This window comes from Macaca fascicularis, chromosome 7 (assembly GCF_037993035.2).
Source record: "Macaca fascicularis isolate 582-1 chromosome 7, T2T-MFA8v1.1".
NCBI lineage: Eukaryota > Metazoa > Chordata > Mammalia > Primates > Cercopithecidae > Macaca > Macaca fascicularis.
The window spans coordinates 114,173,969-114,197,534 of NC_088381.1; the positions used below are offsets into that span (position 1 = coordinate 114,173,969).

The 23,566-nt window shown below is 35.8% G+C and overlaps 1 long non-coding RNA gene across 1 annotated transcript; it reads right to left on the reverse strand.

The window, feature by feature from the left end:
* Positions 1 to 10,897: 10,897 nt before the first annotated feature.
* LOC141407395 (uncharacterized) lies at positions 10,898 to 16,980 on the reverse strand. Its single transcript, XR_012416314.1, has 2 exons — positions 16,820 to 16,980; positions 10,898 to 13,917 (listed from the first exon to the last, which is right to left on the reverse strand). It is a non-coding gene; the product is annotated as an uncharacterized lncRNA (long non-coding RNA).
* Positions 16,981 to 23,566: the final 6,586 nt, after the last annotated feature.

Below are 23,566 nucleotides of genomic sequence, written 5' to 3' on the forward strand. Positions count from 1 at the left end.
AATAATGTGCATACTTCTATAAGTCATCTCCAATCCCGTTTTGAAGCAATGAAGGGTAAAAACAAAAACTGTAATAAACTAAACAAACTATTTAATAACTTTATTCAATAGTTACTGCTGAAACTTTTTCTCATATTAATTTTTTTAAAATCTTATAGTGAGTTATATTTTAAGTATCAGTTTTGCTCTATGATATTTTCCATTCCTTTTTAAGCTTAGAAAGTACAATAAATTAAATGAGCCCTGACCATTTAACATGCATAGATAAAAAGATGAGGGAACACAAAATGGGCCTGAGGTTTTTCCGTTCTGTACTGCCTTTCTACTTGCAGTAACTTAAAGTATGCCTAGATGATAAGACTCTTGGACTGTACTCCACATGAATGCACCGTGTTTCTGAAATCTGTGGGATTTGGCAGTTAATGAAAACATGGTTGTAAGTAATGAAAAACCCACCCAATATCAGCCTAAACAAATAGATTTTTTCTCCACCTAAATTAACTGAGTATTTGACATATTTGTGAATTTTTTTGGCCTTTCCCTCATAGCTGCAAGATGGTCGTTGCCACATCTCCAAATATAAAATCTACATTTCAGAAAGGAATAAGTAGAGTGACAGAGTAGTATCAGCAGACTTCTGCCCAAATCTCAATGGACAGAACTCTTTTACATGGTTACCTTGAGTTAAGAGACAAGTGCTGTCTTCTTTAGTCACACAGTGGAGTTGAGTAAGACAAAGCAGGGATGCTAATGAGAGTCAAATGATTATTCTTTAGTATTTGCATGTGAAGCCACTTTCTAAATCTAAGTTAATTATCCCTTCTGAATCAGATTATAAACTCATTTAGGATTGGTTCTATTCCTTTTTGTTTTTCTCTGTAAGAATATCTAGCAAGATGCATAGAATTAATATTTTTAAATTATCTATTTAAATTTTCAGGATAAAAATAACTACATTATAGGTTTTTGTTAAGTCTACACTCTAATAGGGAGGCATAACCTAATTTTATAAAATCTATTCATGGCAGCAGTGTTTGCTACCTGCATTATAACCACAAAATTATTTCCCTCAATAGATGAGAATGGGGGTCATATCTAGGTCCCAAACCAAGCTTATTGTTTTAGAGCTATGTGGAAAATTAGATTACTGGTTGCATTAGTTTCCATTGCTTAGTAACAAATTACTCCAATTTACCAGCTTAAAATAACATCAATTTATTATCTCAGTTTCTATGGGCCAGGACTCTGGATATGAATAGCTAGGTCCTCTGCTCTGGGTCTCACTGTGCTGGAATCAATGTGTCAGGCAGGGCTATAAACCCCATCTTGTTATAGTACCCTGGACCTCTAGTTTTTTGGCTCTCACGTAGATATTAGCACTAAGCCGAAGAAATGTTTCTCAGGCAAGGCTTAATAGGCATACGGCTGGAGCAATGCAAGAGAACAGCATTACAGGAAAGGGATCCCGGTGCTAGCTCCCGGGAAGTCTAGGCTCTTGTCCTTTTAAGGAAGCTGAGGCAGGGGAAAAGAGCCGCACGTGCACGTTTACGTGAGTTCTTCTCTGTGCCTGTGTGGTGAGGCATCAAGCCCTATGGTGCGACCCGTGCACAGAAAAATGGCAGATAAAGCCCCGCCTTAGGTGGGCTCAGTATTACAGTAAGATTATAATGAGAAGAAAGTCGTTCCTGGAGTTCTCGTCACTCCCCAGCTAGATCTGGTAAGGTTTTTATCAGGAAAGCCAGGGTCCCGATTCAGCAACCTGGAAGACATTACTCAGGGAGATGAATGGTTAGGTTCTTCCTTTTCTAGTTAGGAATTCAGCTTGGTCTGCTAAGTTGGGAAGGCGGCTTTCTCCTATGTGACTTAGGTCAGCTTAAGAGAGGCAAGAAGGTAGGGCAGAGAATATGCCCGGACATGTGAGACCTGTTGGGATTCTGATCATCGTATCTCTTGTCTGCTGGGACTGACTCTCATCCCTACAGTGTTACTGGCTGTTGGTAGAATTCCATTACTTTTTGGTTGAATTCCATTCCTTGTAGTTATAGCGCTAAAGTTCCATTGTTGTTGCTGGCTGTTGAGCAGAAACCAAACATCCATCCTTGCCACATGGTCTGCTCTTGAAGAACAAATTCACTTCTTCCAGGACAGAAGTAGCACATCTCTCCTACTTTGAATTACTCTCACTTTTGGCATCCCTCCACTGCTTCTAGTCTCTTTTTAAATGGCTAATTTGATACCTCAGCTCCACTCAGGATAATCTCCTATTTTAGTAAATTATAGTCAACTGATTAGAGGTCTTAATTACCTCTGCGAAATCCCCTCTTCCTTGCCAGGTAACTTAATCATGGAGTGTATCCTACCTGTGGTAGCCTATTCAGAGACCTGATTCACACTGAAAGGCAGTGAGTTATACAGGACATGAACACTAGAGGCTGGCACCATAATTGTGGTTGCCCTCTTAGAATTCTGCCTACTGTACTAATAAACTTTAATCCTGTTTTTAAGAACTGATTATGAAGCATAGAGTTAGTAAAAGTTTTAAAATGTAACAATTATATCTGAGGATCTAGAGAAGTTTCTCGCTAATTTAAGGATTTAATTGGACATGAAATGTTTTTAATTTAAATGTGATGAGATCAATTTTATTAAAATCAGACAAACTCCAGTGTCAATATCTTTAACCACTATACAACACTTTTTCCATACCATGTGAAAACAGCATGGTCCCTCTCACATAAAAATTGTTCAGTAAATATTACCTAAAATTATTCTGTTTACTGATGGATTAAAATATGTTTTCTATTTGTCACCATTGCATGGTTTTGAATGTTGGATGACTAGCGTTTTGTTAATGCAGTGATTAAGTATAGCCATACTGTGTGGCTGAAAATGAGCTTTGCAGAGAACTGCAAAATTGTTTGACTTCTTTTACTTTAAAGAGTGTCAAGAGAAATCGAGCTGATTACAAATTGACTAGGATTGAAAAAAAATTATGCTAAAAATGATTTTTTTCAGAGAAATCTTATGAATCATTCCTTAGTGTTTTTTTAGGACATTCTACTGTTTTAGCAATCACACTTATTCTCAGGAATCTCCTCTGCTCTTATGAACTTTCATTATATGACACTAATTACATCAGTTGAAATGAGATGTAGGCAAAAAAGGGATGTCATGTGGGAGAAAATATCTATATTGTGTTTTTATGGAACCTATGATCTTTACAATCATCTATGCAGAAAGAAAAGGAAAGAGCTTATTATTTGTGATGAAAAAAGTTATAATCTTACTGTTCATCCTGACTCTGCCCCAACTATCCCTGACAAATTAGACAAATCTGACCTTTTAAGAACATTCAAGAAAAAATGACCTCTAAACCCCATTATATACTAATGTCTAGGTAGTACTGTGTGCAGTATATTTAAGATAGTTCTTAAAATTTAATTAAATGTATGGACTGTATGAATATTAAAACTTGTTTTAAATTTTCATGTTAATTTTTAGTTACACTGGATTTTTATCTTCTTTTTAGATGCAGAACTGTGATAACATTATATTTTCATTCTTTAATTTGATGAGCTTTGAGTAAAAGAACTGTATTTTTCACCATACACACACACACACACACACACACACACACACACACACATTAAATATAATAACTGAAGCCATGACATAGGGTTAGAAAAAAATGGAAGTTCATCCAATTTTTTTATCAGTAAATTTTTACCTCATTAATCCATTTATATATTCATTAATAGACCTATTGAAGGGAAAGCCAAGCAGCTCAGATTGAGGGTAGAATAAATAGGGTATCCTACACTTATAAGCAGTATCTAGTTTTTGGATGCAATAAATCCTTGGCTTTTATTTTAATTAAATTATGGGATCCAATTAAAATTTTCATAGGTATCGATATCAGCTATTCATAAGTGCATAATCCTTTTGGATTCTACAACTAAAATTTATAATTTTACCTTTTATATTTAGCTTTATTCTTGTTTTAAAATGCCATGATTATATAATTCCAAATTGAAAAAAAAAAAGTTGGTTTGCATATTTACTTCCAGGACTTCCAATAGTAAAAATACCTCTTCTCTCATGGTTATGAAAGAACAAATTTTCTTGTTATCAATGGTATTTTATTTAGAAATACGATATTTAGAATAAGTGAAATTTGTGATTTGTATTTTCTCTTTTTATTATTTTGAATTATGGAACAATTGGGATGCAAGTGGGGAATACGGAGATAGGAATATTTTTAAGCTTTACAAATTAAAACTTTCAAAGTTGCTTTCTTTGACTTCCCATTGGTATACTTCTTTTTTCAATTATGATTTCTTCTGACACTTTAATGTTCTTTGCCAAACCCTTTGGAAACCCATGGTGATGTTTATCAGATGACTTGAGTTAGAAATCTTTTATTATATTCCAACTTCAGCCTCTAACTCCTTGAATGACCTTGAGAAATTAATATTCCTCCTACTATCTGTAATGGTAAAAAAAAAAAAAAAGAAAGAAAGAAAAGAAAGAAAAAAAGAACTCAGAGGGAGGTTCTGAAGCTTCATTATAATTATGATTCATAATAAAGTCCACTGAGCTATCTCAAGAAAAGGCATTGTACTAAGACAAAATAATATTACAGAACTCTCTGGAGTCTTCATGTGTGTGTTGTTATTTACAGACTTCAACAGAATTATATTTCAGTGTGCCTGTAGGGTCTCTGATGTTTTTCTTTCAACCAAAACTTTTTCTCTTCATAATAAATGTTTGCTAAGCCATGGATTCCTTGAGGAGGCAATGGAATGACTCAAAATTGTTAACTAATGCTCATGAATTTTAAACTACCTTCCCTTTATGATCAAAATGGGAAGAGTTTAAGTTTAAAGTATTAAGATATCTAGTACATACTTACAGTAAGTCTGCATAAATTATCTCATTCAAATCACCATACTTTTAAATTTTGATGAGGCATTATAGAGACTTGTCCAGGGTCACTTAGCTATGCTTTTCCATATTTCTACATATGCAGTTTTGTTTAAAGGGTAGAGTCTAATGTCTAGCATCTGAGTACTAGTTATTATAGATCATCTCTGTCTAAATCCTTGTTCTGCCACCCATACTGTGTGACTTTAGGAAACATAAAATAGTCTGTACCTTAATGTCCTCATTTATAAAATGGAGATAATAGAATGTATTATTAAATCAGCTAAATGAGATAATACATATAAAGCTCTTAGTGTTTGGCGCATGTTAAGTACTGAATAAGTGTTAGCCATTCCTACAGGGCTGGTCGTGGCTCTATTCTCATATGTAAATAATCTTTGTTGATTAAAATTAGAGTTGGCATTAATTGGGTAAGGGTATTTTCATTTCTAATTTTATGTTTATAAAGTGGGTTTTTTCCTGTTATAAAATTGGTCTATCCTGTGTTTAAACTTCCTCTTTAGGGTCCTTAGTATTAAATAATCTCAACTCTCATATTTATGGATATAAGTTACATTATTCAAAGTGAAACTTTCATCTAGACATTTATTAATAATGAGTATAATAATTAATATTTATTGAGCATGTGTTATGTGCAAGGGATATTTCCAAGTACTTTTGGTTAACTATTTATTTCATTTAATTATCAGGACAACAATAATGTTGGGTATTACTACCATTATCTCTGTTTAGAAATTTAAAAAAAAAAAAAAAAAAAACTAAGGCTGTCAGAGATTGGCTGAGGCCACTTAGGTCTTATGGGACAGAGTTAGAGTTTGATCTCTCATTATCTGACAATTAAACCCATATATATATTTTACTCTCTATATTTTACCCTCTTATATCTCCACTGAATGCCCCTCTGTCACTTAAAAATACACATATTAGATATCAAACTCACATTTTTTTCCTACCCAATCCGACCTGATCCTAACAGATATATTTCAAATATTCCTGTGATCACCCCTACTTGGAATTCATGGTTGTTGTCTATAACCTACTTCCCCTCTTACTTGGCACCCTTTGCTCCTGCTCTGGCTTTAGAATTTCTGGCTTTAAAATGTTTCCATAAATTATCCCACCAATCTCCTTTCCTGTGTGATCCTCACTGGCACTACTCTGGAGTAGGTCTTCCTGAATACATGTTTGGATTACTGCTTTTCCTTCATTGATATTCTCCCCTAATTTTATTTTGTTATAATTATACTCTAAGTTGCCATTTACTAGCTGTGTTACCTTGGAAAATTAGTTTATTTTCCTGTGACTCAATCTTAAAATGAGGAGAAGGTTGATAACGAGAGCTGAATACGTTCCTATGCATGAGGTTTACTGTGAGGTTTCTGTGAATGCAGGACTTTTGGTCTGCTTTGTTCAGTAATGAATCCTAAGTGCCTACAATAATGTTTGATAAAACAAATAAAATAAATATTTACTGAATAAATACAATGTTTAGTAAATATTAGTTCATTAATAGCATTATTCTTATAAACTACTGCTGTGGCTAGAGTGAAGTGGTACAATCTTCGCTCACTGCAAGCTCTGTCTCCCAGGTTCACACCATTCTCCTGCCTTAGCCTCCTGAGTAGCTGGGACTACAGGCGCCTGCCATGACGCCCGGCTAATTTTTTGTATTTTTAGTAGAGATGGGGTTTCACTGTGTTAGCCAGGATGGTCTTGATCTCCTGACCTCATGATCCACCCGCCTCGGCCTCCCAAAGTGCTGGGATTACAGGCGTGAGCCACTACGCCCGGCCGATTTATGTTATTTTTTAAATGTCAAAACTGGAAGAGAAATGACATAAATTAAGATGATGGAATAGAAGATTTCCCTGGTATCACTCTCCTCTTCCTACAAAAATACAAGTAGAAACTATTTAAAGACAAGAATACCACTGCTGAGTTTATTAGAACTTGGGGAAGACATGGAGAAACCCCTGGGGCCCATAGAATTGACAGAAACCCTGATTGGTAAGAGAAGTGGCCAATTCAGACAGTGCTGCCCTGCCCCCCACCAGCATAACACTACTCACGGAAAATTTTCCTAGATCCACAGTTTGTAAGGTGAAAGGAGAGGCTGTAGGTGAACATTCAATCTACACACTCGACTGGGAATCTTCATGGTAAGCCCACTCTGGTCCCATTCCATGGCAACCACTGAGAGTTCCAGTTGGCCTAAACCACATGGGATACATTCAAGACAAAGAGCAAGGCACTAATCATAGCAACTGGCATGTGGATCTAGGCAACTACTCTGAGCTCCAATCAGCTGGGATGTCAGAATGTGGAGACTGGCTGGCACCATAGTGCTGTAAGGGACACAATCTGTCAGAAGGCTTGAAGTCCTGGCTGGATTATCTAGAAGAACAGGTGCTTACATGGATTCTTCCCCTTGCCCAGAAAAAAGTAAAACTCAGGGTTAGGTTCTGGTGCCTGCTTAAGTCTTATCAAGACTGGGAAACAATAGCAGGACAATGAGTTAGTTTTCTGGTATAGTGCACATTATAAGTTCTTCCCAGAATGGAAGCAACCAGCCTGTGTTTAACTTCTAATACTAAGTAGTAAAGGTCAAACACCGTTAAAGAATACCTCCAAAAACCAAAAAAGATAAATATCTCCTCAAATGTGCAGGTATCAACAGAAATACACAAGGACTGTGAAAACTCAGGGAAATATGACAGCACCAGAATAAACCAGCAAAGGCTCAGCAATTGACTTAGAAGAATTGAAGATCTGTAAAGTATTGAACAGAGAATTCAGAATGATCTAAGAGAAGTTCAAGGAGTTACAAGAATATATAGATAGAAAACTCAATGAAATTTGAAAATCAACCCAGGAACAATTTTAAATAAGAGAAACAAATAGAAATACTAGATATAAAGAATACAATAGCTGCAACAAAAAACTCATTAGAAATCTTTAATAGCAGATTTTTATCAAACAGAGTAAAGAATGTGAGCCCAAAGACAGAATATGTGAAATTACCCAAGCAGAGGAGAAAAAATAATTAAATAAGAGTAAAGAAGGCCTATGATAATTACGGGACACTATAAAACAAACTGACCACTGCATAATAGAAATTCTCAAAGGAGGTTAAAGAGAAAATGGTCTAGAAAGCAGATTTAAGAAAATAATGGGTTAAAAATTTTCTAATTCTGGGAAAAGATGACATCATCCAGGTACAGGAAGCTTAGAGAATACCAGTCAACAAATTCAACTCAAAGAGAAAATACCTGAAGCACATAATAATTACATTAGCAAAATTTATAGACAAAGAAAGAATACTCAAAGCAGCGAGAGAAAAGAAACAACACATTTAACAGAACACCAGTATGGCTTTCAGTGAACTCATCAGCAGACACCCAGCAGGCCAGGAGAGTACACTTTAAGTTACTGCAAAGAATATAAGTTACTGCAAAGAATATAAGTTACTGCAAAGAATATAAGTTAGCATGGAGTTTCCTCAAAAAACTAAAAATAGATCTGAAATATACTTCAGCTATCCCCTGGCTGGGTATGTATCCAAAATAAAGGATTTCAGTATTTTGAAGAGATATCTGCACTCCTATGTTTATTGCAGCACTATTCACAATAGTTAGACTATAGAATGAAAAAAAGTGTCCATTAATACATGACTGGATAAATAAAATAGATTATATATTCACATTGAAGTATTAGTTTGCCATAGAAAAGAATGAGATCTTGTCATTTGCAGCAACATAGATGAAACTGGAGGATATTATGTTAGGTAAAATATGCCAGGCACAGAAAGTCAAAAATTGCATGTTCTCACTTATAGGTGGAAGCTAAAAATAATAAAAGTTGATCTCATACAGGAAGAGAGTAGAATGATGATTATCATAGGCTTGGAAGTTTAGGAGCAAGAGGGATAAAGAAGTTGGTTAATAGGTACTGAAATGAATTTCAATAGAAAAAAATTTATATTTTTCAATAGGGTGACTGCAGTTAACAATAATTTATTGTATATTCAATAACCAGAGGAGAATATTTGAAATATTCCTGATCCAAATAAATTAAATGTTTTAGAAGTGATGGATATTCTAATTACCCTGTTTTGATCATTACACACAATATGCATGTATCAGAATATCACATGTACCCCATAAATATGTACAATTATTATGCATCAATAAAAATGTCAAAACTGGAAGGAAATAGAAAAATGCATGAAGATAGATACTTACTTGGGATATTGGGCAGCAGTTGAAGGAAACATGGGGAAGAAGAGGATTAAAAGGAAAGAAATCACTGTGGTTGATGTCCCTAGTCTCATATCCTATCCACAATTGCACACTTCTCTTAAGATAAAGAAAAATAACAATTATTTGAGTACTTATTACATACCACACATTGTGTTAAATGTTTCCTATCCTTTTTCTCATTTAGTTTCCATTTACGTAAGACAATATTGAAAACAATCCTATGTAATATCTATGTCATTTGTATTGTATTTTTTAGGAAACAGAAGATATGAGAGGTTAAGTAATTTGACTTGTCACACACCTTGTATAGGGCCTTAAATACACATAAATCTTCTTATGCTAAACATTGTTGATTAACTAGTAAGCAATAATAAGAGGGAAAATAGAATGGTTCTATTCTAGACAGTGCCAGGTAATTAATCTACCTGATTGAGCCGGATATTGTCCATAGAGTAAGAATAAAGCTAAGGGGTTGAAAAGAGAATATCTGGAAGGTATTCTATTAGAAGAGTGATAAAAGTAGTGTAAACTAGTTAGTTGTATGTACTCTTTGGTTTAAAAATCTTTGTAAATGTATTTTCTCATATTTTTATAGTAGGTATAAGACACCTGTAAAGGTGTCTAATGGCTGTGAATTCCTTCACTTGTGAACAATCTGACTCCCATTCAAAACAACCATGTATGGTCACAGCAACAACAAAATCCTAAATATTGATGCTTATTTAATACCTTGTTTACATATAAATCTTTATATATGATTTATAAGTGTTAAACGATGCAGTAGTTAATGTGGACACTGAATTATAATAAAAATAGTTATAATTGCCACATGAAAAACAATAGTAAAACTCAGAAATACTTATATTATTTATAAAACTTTGTATGTGTTCAATTACTGCTGATATTAAAGCCAAAGGAAACTAAATATTGCCATCTTTTAGCTGGCATTTGGAAGAAGAAATTAAGTCCATTCCTTAAAAAGGAGAATCATCATTCTCTATATAGTCTTCATGAGTATTAAGCTTCTGAGGGCAAAATTATACTTCTTTCCTTTCTTTAATATATCTATAATAACTTTTACACTATTTGAAGAAATGATTTTGTGGACATATTATTTCATAACATCACCAATGTTATATATTTTTTAACTGAGAAAACATAACTTCAGGGAAAAAAGGTAAATGTTTGTCACCATAAACTAAATATTTATCTGAAGTGTAATTAGTACTATGTCCTTCATTGTTATTTGAGAACAAGAAATACAGCTATGGAAAGTACATCTATTTTATATAGATACAAGGACTTAATGAACATTTAAAAAATATTGAGATTTTCTCTATTAAAATGCTTATAAAATGGATATTTTTTGTAGAACATTTCAATATTTTGCTAGAAAATATAAAAATAAGAAATAACATTATAAATATTTTGGCTGAGAATATTATTTACAATGCAAAATATTTCCATTAATTTGAATATAAAGGTAATATCACAAATCTTTTTCAAACATTATGCAGTAGTCAGCAATGAACACAGCCTTTTTAAATGCTAAAACAAAATGTGTAGTACAGTGCAATCTCTATTGGTCTAAATATGTATGAATAAATAAACTTAACCAAGGAGATGAAAAACTTGTACATGGAAAACTATGAAATATTCATGAAAGAGATAAGGAGAGACAAGTAAATAAAATATCCATTGTTATGAATTAGAATATTTATTAACATATTTATATAACCCCAAGTGATCTACAGATTAAATTGTATCCACATCAATATCCCAGTAAGTATTTTACAGAAATAGAAAAAAAATCCTAAAATTCATATGTAACCACAAAACACCCAGAATAGCCAAAGCATATTGAGACAGAAAAACCAAGCTGGAGATACTGCACTTCCTGATCTCAAAATACATTACAAAGCTACAGTAATTAAAACATTATGGTATAGGCATAAAGACAGGCATGCAGACCAATAGAAGAGAATAGAGAACCCAGAAATAAAGTTGCACGTAGGTGGTCAACTTATTGTCAAAAAAAGTGCCAAGAATACACATTGAGGAAAGTAATTTCTTTAAAATTGGTGTTGAGAAAACTTGATATCCACATGCAGAAGAATGAAATTGAAACCTCTTATAGGACACACAATTATCAATTCAAAATTCCATTAAAGTCTTAACTAAGACTTGAAACTGTAAAGCTGTAAATATCCTAGAAGGAAACATAGGAGTTCTTTTTTTTTTTTAACAGAGTTTCTCTCTTGTTGCCCAGGCTAGAGTGCAGTGGCAGCGATCTCGGCTCACTGCAACCTCCGGCTCCTGGGTTCAAGTGATTCTCCTGCCTCAGTCTCCTGAGTAGCTAGGATTACAGGCATGTGCCACCACCCAGCTAATTTTGTATTTTTAGTAGAGGTGGGTTTTTGCCATGTTGGCCATGCTGGTCTCAAACTCCTGACCCCAGGTGGTCTGCCTGCCTCAGCCTCCCAGAGTGTTGGGATTACAGGCGTGAGCCACTACGCCTAGCTGAGAAGGTTTTCTTGACATTGGTTTTGGCAATGATTATTTGGGTATGACCCTACAAAGATGGGAAAAACAGCAAATTAGGCAAATTTGATTGTATCAAACTGAAAAGCTTCTGCACAGCAAAGGAAACAATCAACAGAATGAAAAGACAACTTACAGAATTCACAAAATATTTGCAAACTATATATCTGATAAGGGGTATATTTCAAAATTATGTGAGTAATTCTGACAACACAATAGCATAGAAACAATCTGATTTTAAAAAGGAGCAAAGGATTTGAATAGACATTTCCCCAAAGAAGACGTAAAAGTGGCTAACTGGTATTAAAAAGATACTCAGCATCATTATTTATCAGGAAAATGCAAATCAAAAGTCAAACCTACAATGTGTTATCACCTTACACCTGTTAGGATAGGTATTAACAAAAAATACAAGTGTTGGCAAGGATATGGTGAAATTTGAACCCTTGTACGCTGTTGGTGGGAATGCAAAATGGTGCAGGCACTATAGAAAACAGTGAGGAGGTTTTTCAAAAAAATTAATTGCTGAGACCAGCTCAGTTGGAGACACCCTAACCCAGTGGTGCTAGAAGAATTAAAGACACACACACAGAAATATAGAGGTGTGAAGTGAGAAATCAGGGGTCTCATAGCCTTCAGAGCTGAGAGCCCCAACAGAGATTTACCCATGTATTCATTAACAGCAAGCCAGTCATTAGCATTATTTCTATAGATATTAGATTAACTAAAAGTATCCCTTATGGGAAACGAAGGGATGGGCCAAAATAAAGGGATGGATTGGGCTAGTTATCTGCAGCAGGAGCATGTCCTTAAGGCACAGATCGCTCGTGCTATTGTTTGTGGTTTAAGAACGCCTGTAAGCGGTTTTCCACCCTGGGAGGGCCAGGTGTTCCTTGCCCTCATTCCGGTAAACCCACAACCTTCCAGTGTGGGCATTATGGCCATCATGAACACGTCACAGTGCTGCAGAGATTTTGTTTATGGCCAGTTTTGGGGCCAGTTTATGGCCAGATTTTAGGGGGGTATGTTCCCAACATGTCCCCTTTCTTTGATTTGCAAATCAATAAAAGCAAAGACAGCTGTGTCATGGTGAGCTACTTCTTGCAGGAGTCAGGATCCACATCTGTAGACTATACAAAGACAAACAACACAGATTAAAAGCACAGTCATCATTGAAATTATAGAGCTTCCAAGTGTTTTTATCCATTTTAATGGGTTACTAGCTGCTAATCTGACTGCAGCTCCTTTAAGCACTCCAGTTCTTGGCATTAAGGTCAGGTATGCCTGGGATGCTTTAAATAAACAAATATTTTAAATATTTGTTCCCAAATTTTGATCTTATTAAGAGTCATTAATAGTTTCTACAAATCCTTATGTTTAGCTCCTACAACGAGCCATATCATTTGAGGTTGAGGTGCCACTATACCGCGATGGTTCCAGATAATAGGAACTCTTGCCGTACTTCTTATGATATCTACCATCTGACCATTTTGTTCAGATCAGCTGAACATAGTGTGGCTGTGGCTCACAGACTGAGGTGTGCAATTTAAGCTAAACATTCCCTTAGGGGTCCAATTAATAATGATTCCATAGAAATTGTTGTGCAGCACCTCTGCCTGTTTTGCAATGCAATCTTCCTAAACAAGTATGTTCACTTTTTCTGGCCAGGTTCAATTTTGTTTACAAATAGGTTTTTGAGGGCAGTATGCCTCAATTATAGGACCAGGTTTATTATAGTAAATACTGAGATCAGAAAGCATGTGTAACTGTGTCATAGAGTGATTATGTCCAGGCATTATTGCCAGCCAAGATTGATAAATATGCCCAATAAATATAATTGTTCCCTGTGTCACCCTTTGTTGAAGGAATACTCATGGCAATGGTGATCATTGCTATCATAGCTACCATTAAATTACTCATTGTGACTGGCCGTCCTGCTTTCCTCAGGTTTTCTTCCACCATCTGTGACAGCTTCTTGATCTGTCCCCAGGTGGGTGACTGTGTTCAATGAGTGTTGCTCGTGACAATTGGGGTCCTCCTTAGCATCAGTCTCAACATGGCTGCAAGCCGGCAGGGGGTCCTCAGGATCCTGCCAGAATCTCTTCCTCAGCATCTGGCTCATAATAAGGTTTCAGGCATCTTGATGGTATCCAAATCAGCTGTTGATTTTGGCCTGGAGAAAAAACAAGCATAACCTCTACCCCAAGTTATTATTTTACCTATTTTCCAACTTTTTGTTATCGTATCTCTCCACCAAAGCAGTTGTTCTGCTTCTGTCTTTGCAGCTGGTTTTTGTAGATGCTGTTTAGCTGCTGATAACATCTGGCCATCCCATTATCCCTGTTTTCTCCCCTTTTTTGTTTTTGTCATCAGTTGTTCATCTGTATGAAATCGTAAATGAGCATTTTCAATTAACTGTGTAGAATGAACCTTGTATGAAGAATCAGAAATCACATTAATAGGCATATCAAAAGCAGCCAATACCTCAATTACAGCTACAAGTTCCGCTTTTTGAGATGAAGTATAGGGCATCAGAAAAACTTTATTTTTTGAGCTAGAATAAGAAGCTTTACCGTTTCTAGACCCATCTGTGAAACAATGAAAATGCTTAGCAGGCTGCAGGTTGTTTACCGCAGGAATTGTAAATGCAAACAGTTCACGGTCTTGCTCAGCTGAGGGATAGTAAAGAAACAGTCTTTTAAATCTATAACTATTAAAGGGCAATTTTAAGTCCTCTAAAGCTTCCAATTTCTCTTTACTCAGCGGCCATTGTTCTATCCAAATTGGCTTATCTGTTAACCATTTTAAAGGTATAGATTCTGGAGGCTTAACAATGGTCGCCATCAAAAATGATATCCTAATCTTTGGCGGGAACTTTGTTTTTCCACTTGAAGCAGTTTTTTCAAACCTTGCAAATTTTTTCTAGTCCCATACCAGGGACATGCCCCATTTCATGCATTGTATGTTGACTTTGCAGGCTATATAATTGTTCTGGAATTAGAACTTGTGCTCCCCATTGTTGTAATAAATCTCTCCCCCATAAATTTATAGGTACAGAAGTTATAATTGGTTGAATAGTCACAGGTTGTCCATCGGGCCCTTCACAATGGAAAATATAACTACTTTGATATACTTCAGGGGCTTTACCAACTCCAACTATGTTAAATTGAGCAGGTTGAATTGGCCATGCGGATGGCCAGTGCTATAGAGAAATGACTGTAATGTCTGCTCCTGTATCTACCAAACCTTTAAATTTCTTTCCCTGAATAGTTATTTCACAGGTAGGATGTTTATCAGTAATTTGATTTACCCAATAAGCTGCTTTGCCTTGTTTATTTGTGCTTTCAAATCCTCCTGTTCGTTTAATTTCACTTTTTCCCATTCCCATAAATGGCACAATCAGGAGCTGTGCTATGCACTCTCCTGGCTCTGCTTTCCAGGGAACAGAAGTAGATATAACAATTTGAACTTCCCCGTTGTAATAGGAATCAATGAGTCCTGTATGTATTTGTACCCCTTTTAAACTTAAACTAGACCTTCCTAAAAGTAATCCTATTTTCCCCGTTGGCAAGGGTCCACAGACTCCTGTTGAGACCTTTTGTGGGGGTTCCCCAGGCAGAAGGCTCACAGCTTTTGTGCAGCGTAAATCTATTGTGGAACTACAGGCTGTGGTGGGGGACAGACATTGTACAGGGGTGAGGGAATGGCCTGAGCCAGAAATGCCCCAGTTTGGAATGGGGCCCGCGATGGGCCCCTCGTGGTGTTTCCCGAAATCGGGTTCCCATCTCTATCAAACTTAGAGTGACACTGATTAGCCCAGTGTTTTCCTTTTTTACATTTTGGACATATTTTGGGCTCAGCAGTTTTCTTTTCCCCCATCTGGTGGCCTGTGTCACTGATTTTTTCTACATTCTTTTTTAGTATAACCATGCTTCCCACAGTTAAAAACAAGCTGCAGGAAATGGAGTATTTCCTTTATCCACTCTCAGTCCTGCCATTGCCTGTGCCAACAAAGTTTAGCTTTATGCCAATTACCTTTGATACCATCACCGGCCTTGATATAATCAACTAAATGTGCTTTCCCTCTGATAGGTCACAGAGCAGCCTGGCAATCGGGATTAGCATTGTCACAAACTAATAACTGCAGCACTATATCCTGAGCACCTGAATCGGATTATACTCCCGTAACCAAGCTATAAAATCCATGTATGGTTCTTTTGTTCCCTGTTTTATAGCACTAAAGGAAGGGTATTGTTCTCCACATGAAGTGATTTTTTTTCCCCAAGCTCTAATGCACACTCCTCTAAGCTGTTCTATGGCATCATCCTGTGTGACCACTTGTGCGTCTAAACCAGCCCAGCCACCAACCCCCAAAAGTTGGTCTGCAGTTATATTAATTTGAAGTTGGGCCTGGGCGTTGTGAGCAGCCTGAATGGAAGCTTCATCTGCCCACCAAGTTTTAAATTGTAAGAACTGAACAGGAGTTAGACAAGCTCGAGTAAGAGTGTCCCAGTCAGTAGGAATCATCCGACTGGAAACAGCAACATTCTTTAACAGTCCCATTACAAAAGGAGAACCTGGTCCCTACTGATTTATAGCTTGTTTAAATTCTTTGAGTAATTTAAAAGGAAAAGGCTCAAATGTAGCTATAATATTTCCCTGTTGATCTGGGGGGTGTATTCTAATGGGGAATTGCCAAGCCTCCAAATCACCCTCTCATCTAGCTTGCTGAATTCCTGCCTGACTAGAACTAAGAGGGGTCGCTTGAGGGGCTGCTTGAACAGTCACTGAGGCAACTACTTTTTGCCTAGTGTCCTCCAGAAAAGAAAGATGTGGAGAGTCTTCTTCTTCAAAATAATAAGGAGGGGGTGCAGAAGGGTAGGGATGCACCACTCCCTCCTTTGCTGCTTTAGCTTTAGCTGGCAAATAAACCTGCTCTATAACCTCTTATGTTACTCCATTATATTCGCCTTCCTCCTCATCATCAGTGTGAAAAAGTTCCAAGGCAGAACAAACCAGAGCCCACACTTGTCCCATTGTTACTCTGATGCTTCTGAGCTCCCTTTCTTACTCACCATGGGGATTGCTTTAAGAGTACTCAGGTGTCCTCCAGCTTAGTTCCCCGTTCTCCAACCATCACTCCAGTGACCCTTCGACCTGGATTCAAGGCCCCATGTATGGGTGCCGCTTGCCAAGACCAGCTCAGTCAGGGAGACCCTAATCCAGCAGCACTAGAGGAATTAAAGACACACACACAGAAATATAGAGGTGTGAATTGGGAAATCAGGGGTCTCACAGCCTTCAGAGCTGAAAGCCCCGAACAGAGATTTACCCATGTATTTATTAACAGCAAGCCAGTCATTAGCATTGTTTCTATAGATATTAGATTAGCTAAAAGTATCCCTTATGGGAAACGAAGGGATGGGCCAAAATAAAGGGATGGATTGGGCTAGTTATCTGCAGCAGGAGCATGTCCTTAAGGCACAGATCACTCATGCTATTGTTTGTGGTTTAAGAACGCCTGTAAGCAGTTTTCCACCCTGGGAGGGCCAGGTGTTCCTTGCCCTCATTCCGGTAAACCCACAACCTTCCAGTGTGGGCATTATGGCCATCATGAACACGTCACAGTGCTGCAGAGATTTTGTTTATGGCCAGTTTTGGGGTCAGTTTATGGCCAGATTTTGGGGGGCCTGTTCCCAACAATAAATAAATAGAATTACTATATGATCCAGCAATCTGGATCCAGCAATTGAAGTCAGGCTCTTAAAGAGATACCTGCACCCCCATTTCCATGGCAGCATTACTCACAATAGCCAAGACATTGAATAGCGTCCATCAATGGATAAAGAAAATATGTTGTATACATAAAATAGAATATTATTCAGCGTTAAAACAGAAATCTTGCCATTTGCAACGACATTGCTGAACCTGGAGTACATTATACTGAATAAAATAATTCAGTCACAGAAGGACAAATACTGCATGATTCCACATATATGAGGAATCTATACTAGTAAAACTTATAAAAACAACAAAAATAGTAGTGGTTGCCAGAGGCTGGCATGGAGCAAATAGGGAGTTGTTCAATGGATATAAAGTTTGAGTAATGCTAGATGAATGAGTTCTCGAGATCTGTTATGAAACATAGTGCCTATAGTTAAGACAGTGTTGTGCACGTCAAAATTTGTAAAGAGGAGGCACAGGCACAGTGGCTGAGGCAGGAGAATCATTTGAACCTAGGAGGTGGAGGTTGCAGTGTGCCGGGGTGGTGTCACTGCACTCCAGTCTGGGCGACTGAGCGAGACTCTGTCTCAAAATAAATATAAATAAATAAATAAATAAATAAATAAAATCTGTAAACAGGAAAAATGTCATTTTAAGTGTTCTTAAGAAAAAATAAGAACAAAGAAAAAATGAAAACAAAAGAACACAAGGAAACTTTTGGAGGTTTTGGATACATCTATCACCCTGATTATAGTGATGGTATCAGGGGTGTTTGCATATGTCCAAATTCATCAAATTGTATATATTAAATATGTACAGTTCTTTGTAGATCAAGTATACTTCAATAAAGCTGTATAAGAAAAGAAATGCATGGCAATATTTTCCACTGGTATCTTTTACTATTTTTGAAAGATTTTTGAAGTTTTAATTGTGAAAGAATTTCAAATTTACAGATTTGCTGAAATAATACAAATAATTTCTATATGCTTTTCATGTAAATGCATTAATTTACCAGTTGCTAATATTTTGAAAGTGAATACACACACTTGTATATTATTAAAATTATGTTTTTCTGAACAACATGCATGTAGGTTGCAGGCATCAAACCTCCTTACATGTAAATAGTTTTGAATGCCTTTTTCAAGAATAAAGATGTTTTCTTCTAAACCACAGTACAAACTTAAGAAAGAAATATAACATATAAACTTAACTTTTGCCAGTCATCCTAATACATGTATTTTATAGAAATATTATTTCTCTGATCTGTGGTGCAATGTAGGATAATACATTGCATTTAATTGTCATCTACTGCCTAGACAGACGTGGCACAGGGAGACATTACTTAAATTCTTGAATTTTAACTTGCAGTTATATACTGCTAGGGATGTTTTCTAACTTCTCTGTACTTAAACTTGCAAAGGTATTGTTAGAATTAAATGAGAAACTATATGAAAATTACATTTCACAGTGCCAAGCACATAGTTGTTGCTCAAAAAATTGTAACTTAAGAAAAAGAGGTAAATAGCATGTGTTTAAAAAACAGATACAAAGCACAGTCTTTAGCCTAAATTTAGTGAAAGACAAACCATTTGCTTTTATTCTTTCCAAAATGCATCTCAATTGACCAAGAGTAAAAAGGTCAAAGTCACTTTGGAAAGAAAGACACCCTATTTTATTTAATGGTATAGTGCTTTACAACACATGATTTAATTATACACCTCACAATGGAAAGCAATAAAGCTGTACAGCCAGCAAGAAAAGAGTCAAGGTTTCAAGACAGATATTTAGACTATAAGAGAGCATTCAGTATTGAAATACAGAAAAAGGATTAGTCTTGGATAAGAAGAAATTGCTTGAGAATGTTCCTGTGGGCAAAACATTACCTCATGTTTATGTTTAACTCAACAATTACCTCAGAAAAGTGATGTGCAAAATAGCACTTTTATTGATGAGGAACGGATCCCAAGAGAATACTTTGCCCTAAAGTCTTTCTCCTTTTGCCTTACTTCCTCCCATCCAAAGTCAGACCAACCACAGGCATACCAATTGCCCATCTTTCCAAAAGCTTATGATAGCTTGTCCAAGTCAGCCAATAATTGCCTTCTTTGGAAACAGTTATTGTACTTGAATGTGGTTTTGCCCCTTAACTGTAGCTGGTCTCACACTACTGTTTTATTATTTCGTATATTAGGTCTTTTCTCTCCAATGAAATTGTTAGTTTTTGTATAAATTTTCTAGCTGTTATATTTCTTTTGTATAAGTTCACCATGATTAGTACAGTGATGAATACCTAAAGGTGCTAAAAGAATACACATCCAATTGGTATTTTTAATTTATATCTGAGTTTTAACTTTTTTTTATTATTTATTTATTTATTTATTTATTTATTTATTTATTTATTTATAGATGGAGTCTCACTCTGTGCCTGGGCTGGAGTGCAGTGGCACCATCTCTGCTCACTGCAAGCTCCACCTCCCAGGTTCATGCCATTCTCCTGCCTCAGCCTTCCTAGTAGCTGGGACCACAGGCACCCGCCACCACACCAAGCTAATTTTTCGTACTTTTTTTTTCTTTTTAGTAGAGATGGGATTTCACCGTGTTAGCCAGGATGGTCTCGATCTCCTGACCTCATGATCTGCCTGCCTCGGCCTCCCAAAGTGTTGGGATTACAGGCATGAGTCACCACGCCCGGCCCTGAATTTTAACTTTTATTATCCATGTTTCATTGGAGTGTAAAGCCACCTCTTTTGGTCTCTATTTGCATGACACTACTGAATTAAACTGCAAATATATCTGACTGCTTTGGACTTTTAATGACTTGCTACTTCAAATTATTTTGAGATAGAACTTTATCCATTCCTTTTAGTACAGGCAGTAGAAAAGGAAGCAGGGAGCTAGAGAGAGTATTCTTTGCTGGCCTTATGGTTCTCACTTTCCATCTGGAGAAAATGTTTCACCAGGTGTTTTCCCTCTATTCTTCTTACTGCACAATAAAATATTCCTCATTTATAGCATTATCTTCTGGCTATCTTGTGTCTGCTCCAAACATTATTACCATCTCCACCTCACATTGAAACTCAAGTTGCAGTACCTCTCATTTATGGTCTTCCTTTCTTACATCTACCTGCATTTCATTCTCAAATACATTAAATACTTTCTTTCAAACCTGCCCCTCATTCTTTTATTTTTAGACTACCATAACTAAACCATTTTTTTCACTTCATTGGGTTTTGAATATGCAGATGTATTCATACTTTTAAAATTCCCTGTTTCTAAATTTATCATAAGGATATCCTATGGCTTAACACTTCAGCAAAATATGTAATTAATAAAATCAATAAAAAAAATCACAGAAAGGGTGGGAATATTTGTAAACATCTAACAGGAGGCTTACATCCAGAATATTGGAAAAAAAAAAACAAAACTCTATGTCTTAGTCTGTTTGGGCTGCTAAAACACAAATACCATGAACTAGGAAACTTACAAAAACACATTTGTTTCCCACAGGTCTTGATGTTGGGAAGTAAAAGATCAGAGTGTCTAGTAAGGGGGCAGCTTTCTGGTGTGTAGATGACAGCTTCTATCCATGTCCTCACATGGTGAAAAAGGTAAAGGGTGTCCCTTGGGCCTCTTTTATAAGGGCACTAATTTCATTCATGAGGGTTCTGCCCTCATGACCTAAAAAGCCCCACTGCCTAATACTATCACCCTGGCAGATAAGATTTAAACATATAAATTTGGGAGAGATACAAACATTCAGCTAAGGGCACCCTACAAGTCAATAAAAATATTATAAACAATCCTTTAAAAGACACAATATTTGAACAAACCCTATTAAAAGAAAATTTTTCTTGTTTCACATATTTATTTTTGATTATCAAATAAAGTATATATTTATCATGTATATGTTTTAAAATATTCATATATTGTGGAATGGCTAAGTTGGGCTAATTAACATATGCAGACTTTTTTTGTGATGAGAACACTTAAAACTATTTTCTTAGCAATTTTTAAGGATAAAATACATTGCTGTTAACTATAAGTCACCATGTTTTATAATAGATCTCTTGAACTTATTCTTCCTATCTAACTGAAATTTTGTATCCAATATCTCCCACACCTTCACCACGATACACCCAGTATATAGTAACCACTTAACATGGTTTGGCTCTGTGTCCCCACCCAAATCTCATGTCAAATTGTAATTCCCAGTGTTGCAGGAGGGGCCTGGTGGGAGGTGACTGAATCATGGGTGTGTACTTCCCCCTTGCTGTTCTTGTAACAGAGTTCTCATGAGATCTAGTTGTTTGGAAGTATGTAGCACCACCCCCTTCTCTCTCTCTCTCCTGCCAGCCAGGTTAAGATGTGCTTGCTTCCCCTTTGTCCTCTGCAATGATTTTAAGTTTTTTGAGGCCTTCCCAGAAGCATAAGCCTGTACAGTCATCAGAAGTGTGAGTTGATTAAACCTCTTTTTTTTTTAAATAAATTACTCAGTCCCACGTATGTCTTTATAGCAATGTGAGAAGGGCCTAATACACATTTAACTGACTATAAATGCATAAATTTATTTCTGAGCTCTCTATTTTGTTTCATTGGTTTATGTGTCTACTTCCTTTTTTTTTCTTTTGCCAGTACCATGCTGTTTTGATTGCTATGGTTTTGTGGTATATATTGAAGTCTTGGAGTGTGACACCTCTAATTTTCTTCTTTTTACTTAAGACTGCTTTGCTTACCCTAGGTTTTTCATGATTCCATATTCATTTTGAGATTTTTTTCTATTTTTGTGAAAAATGTTAGTATAATTTTGATAAAGATTATGTTGGATCTGTAGATTGCTTTGGGTGGTATAACATTTTAACAATATGAATTCTATTCCATGAACACAGAATATCTTTTCATTTATTTGTGTCTTCAATTTATTTCATCAGCATTTTTTAGTTTTAGTATAGGTATTTGTCCTTTGTTAAATTTATTCTGAAATATTTTATTTTATTTTTTGTAGACATTGTGAATGTTTTTTCTTTTTTCGAACAACTTGTTGTTGTAGAAACACTATTGATTTTGTGTGTTGATTTTATATCCTGCAAGATAACTGAATTTGTTTATTACTTCTAATAGTTTTTAAGTGGGGTATTTAGAGTTTTCTATATAAAAAACACAGACAGTTTAACTTCTTTTTTCCAAGCTTGAATGACTTTCATTTCTTTGCCTCGCCTAATTGATCTGGCTAAGACTTTTAGTACTATGTTCAGTAGAAGGGATCTTAGAGAAAAAGATTTTAACTTTTCTTCATTGAGTATGATGTTAGTTGTGGACCTGTTATATATGTCCTTTATTGTGTTGCAATTCATTACGTTTATACATAATTTTTTGAGAATATTTATCATAACAGAATGCTGAATTTTATCAGATGCATTTTCTGCATCAATTTAATTGATGATATGGTTTTCGTCCTTTATTCTATTTATGTGAAGTATCTCATTTATAGATTTTTATATGTTGAACCATCATGTGTCCAAAGAATAAATCCACTTGATTATGGTGAATGATCCTTTATGTTCCACTTAACATATTCTTGAATTCAGTTTGCTGGTATTTCATTAAGAAATTTTGCATCTATATTCTTTATATTCATCAGGAATATAGATCTATAATTCTTTATTTTTGCCTACCTTTTTCTTTTCTCTTTCTTTCTTTCTTTCTTTCTTTCTTTCTTTCTTTCTTTCTTTCTTTCTTTCTTTCTTTCTTTTTCTTTCTTTCTTTCTTTCTTTCTCTTTCTTTCTTTCTCTTTCCTTCTTTCTTTCTTTTTCTTTCTTCTTTCTTTTTCTCTCTCTTTCTTTCCTTCTTTTTCTCTCTCTTTCTTTCCTTCTTTTCTTTCTTTCTTTTCTCTTCCTTCTTTCCTTTCTTTCCTTTCTTTTCTTTTCTTTTTTTTTCTTTTCTTTCTTTTCTTTCTTCTTTCTTCTTTCTTTCCATGGTCTCACTCTGTTGCCCAGGCTGGAGTACAGTGGACTGATCATGGCTCACTGCAACCTTGAACTCCTGGGCTCAAACTCTCCACCTCAACCTCCCAAATAACGGGGACTATAGGCATGTGCCAC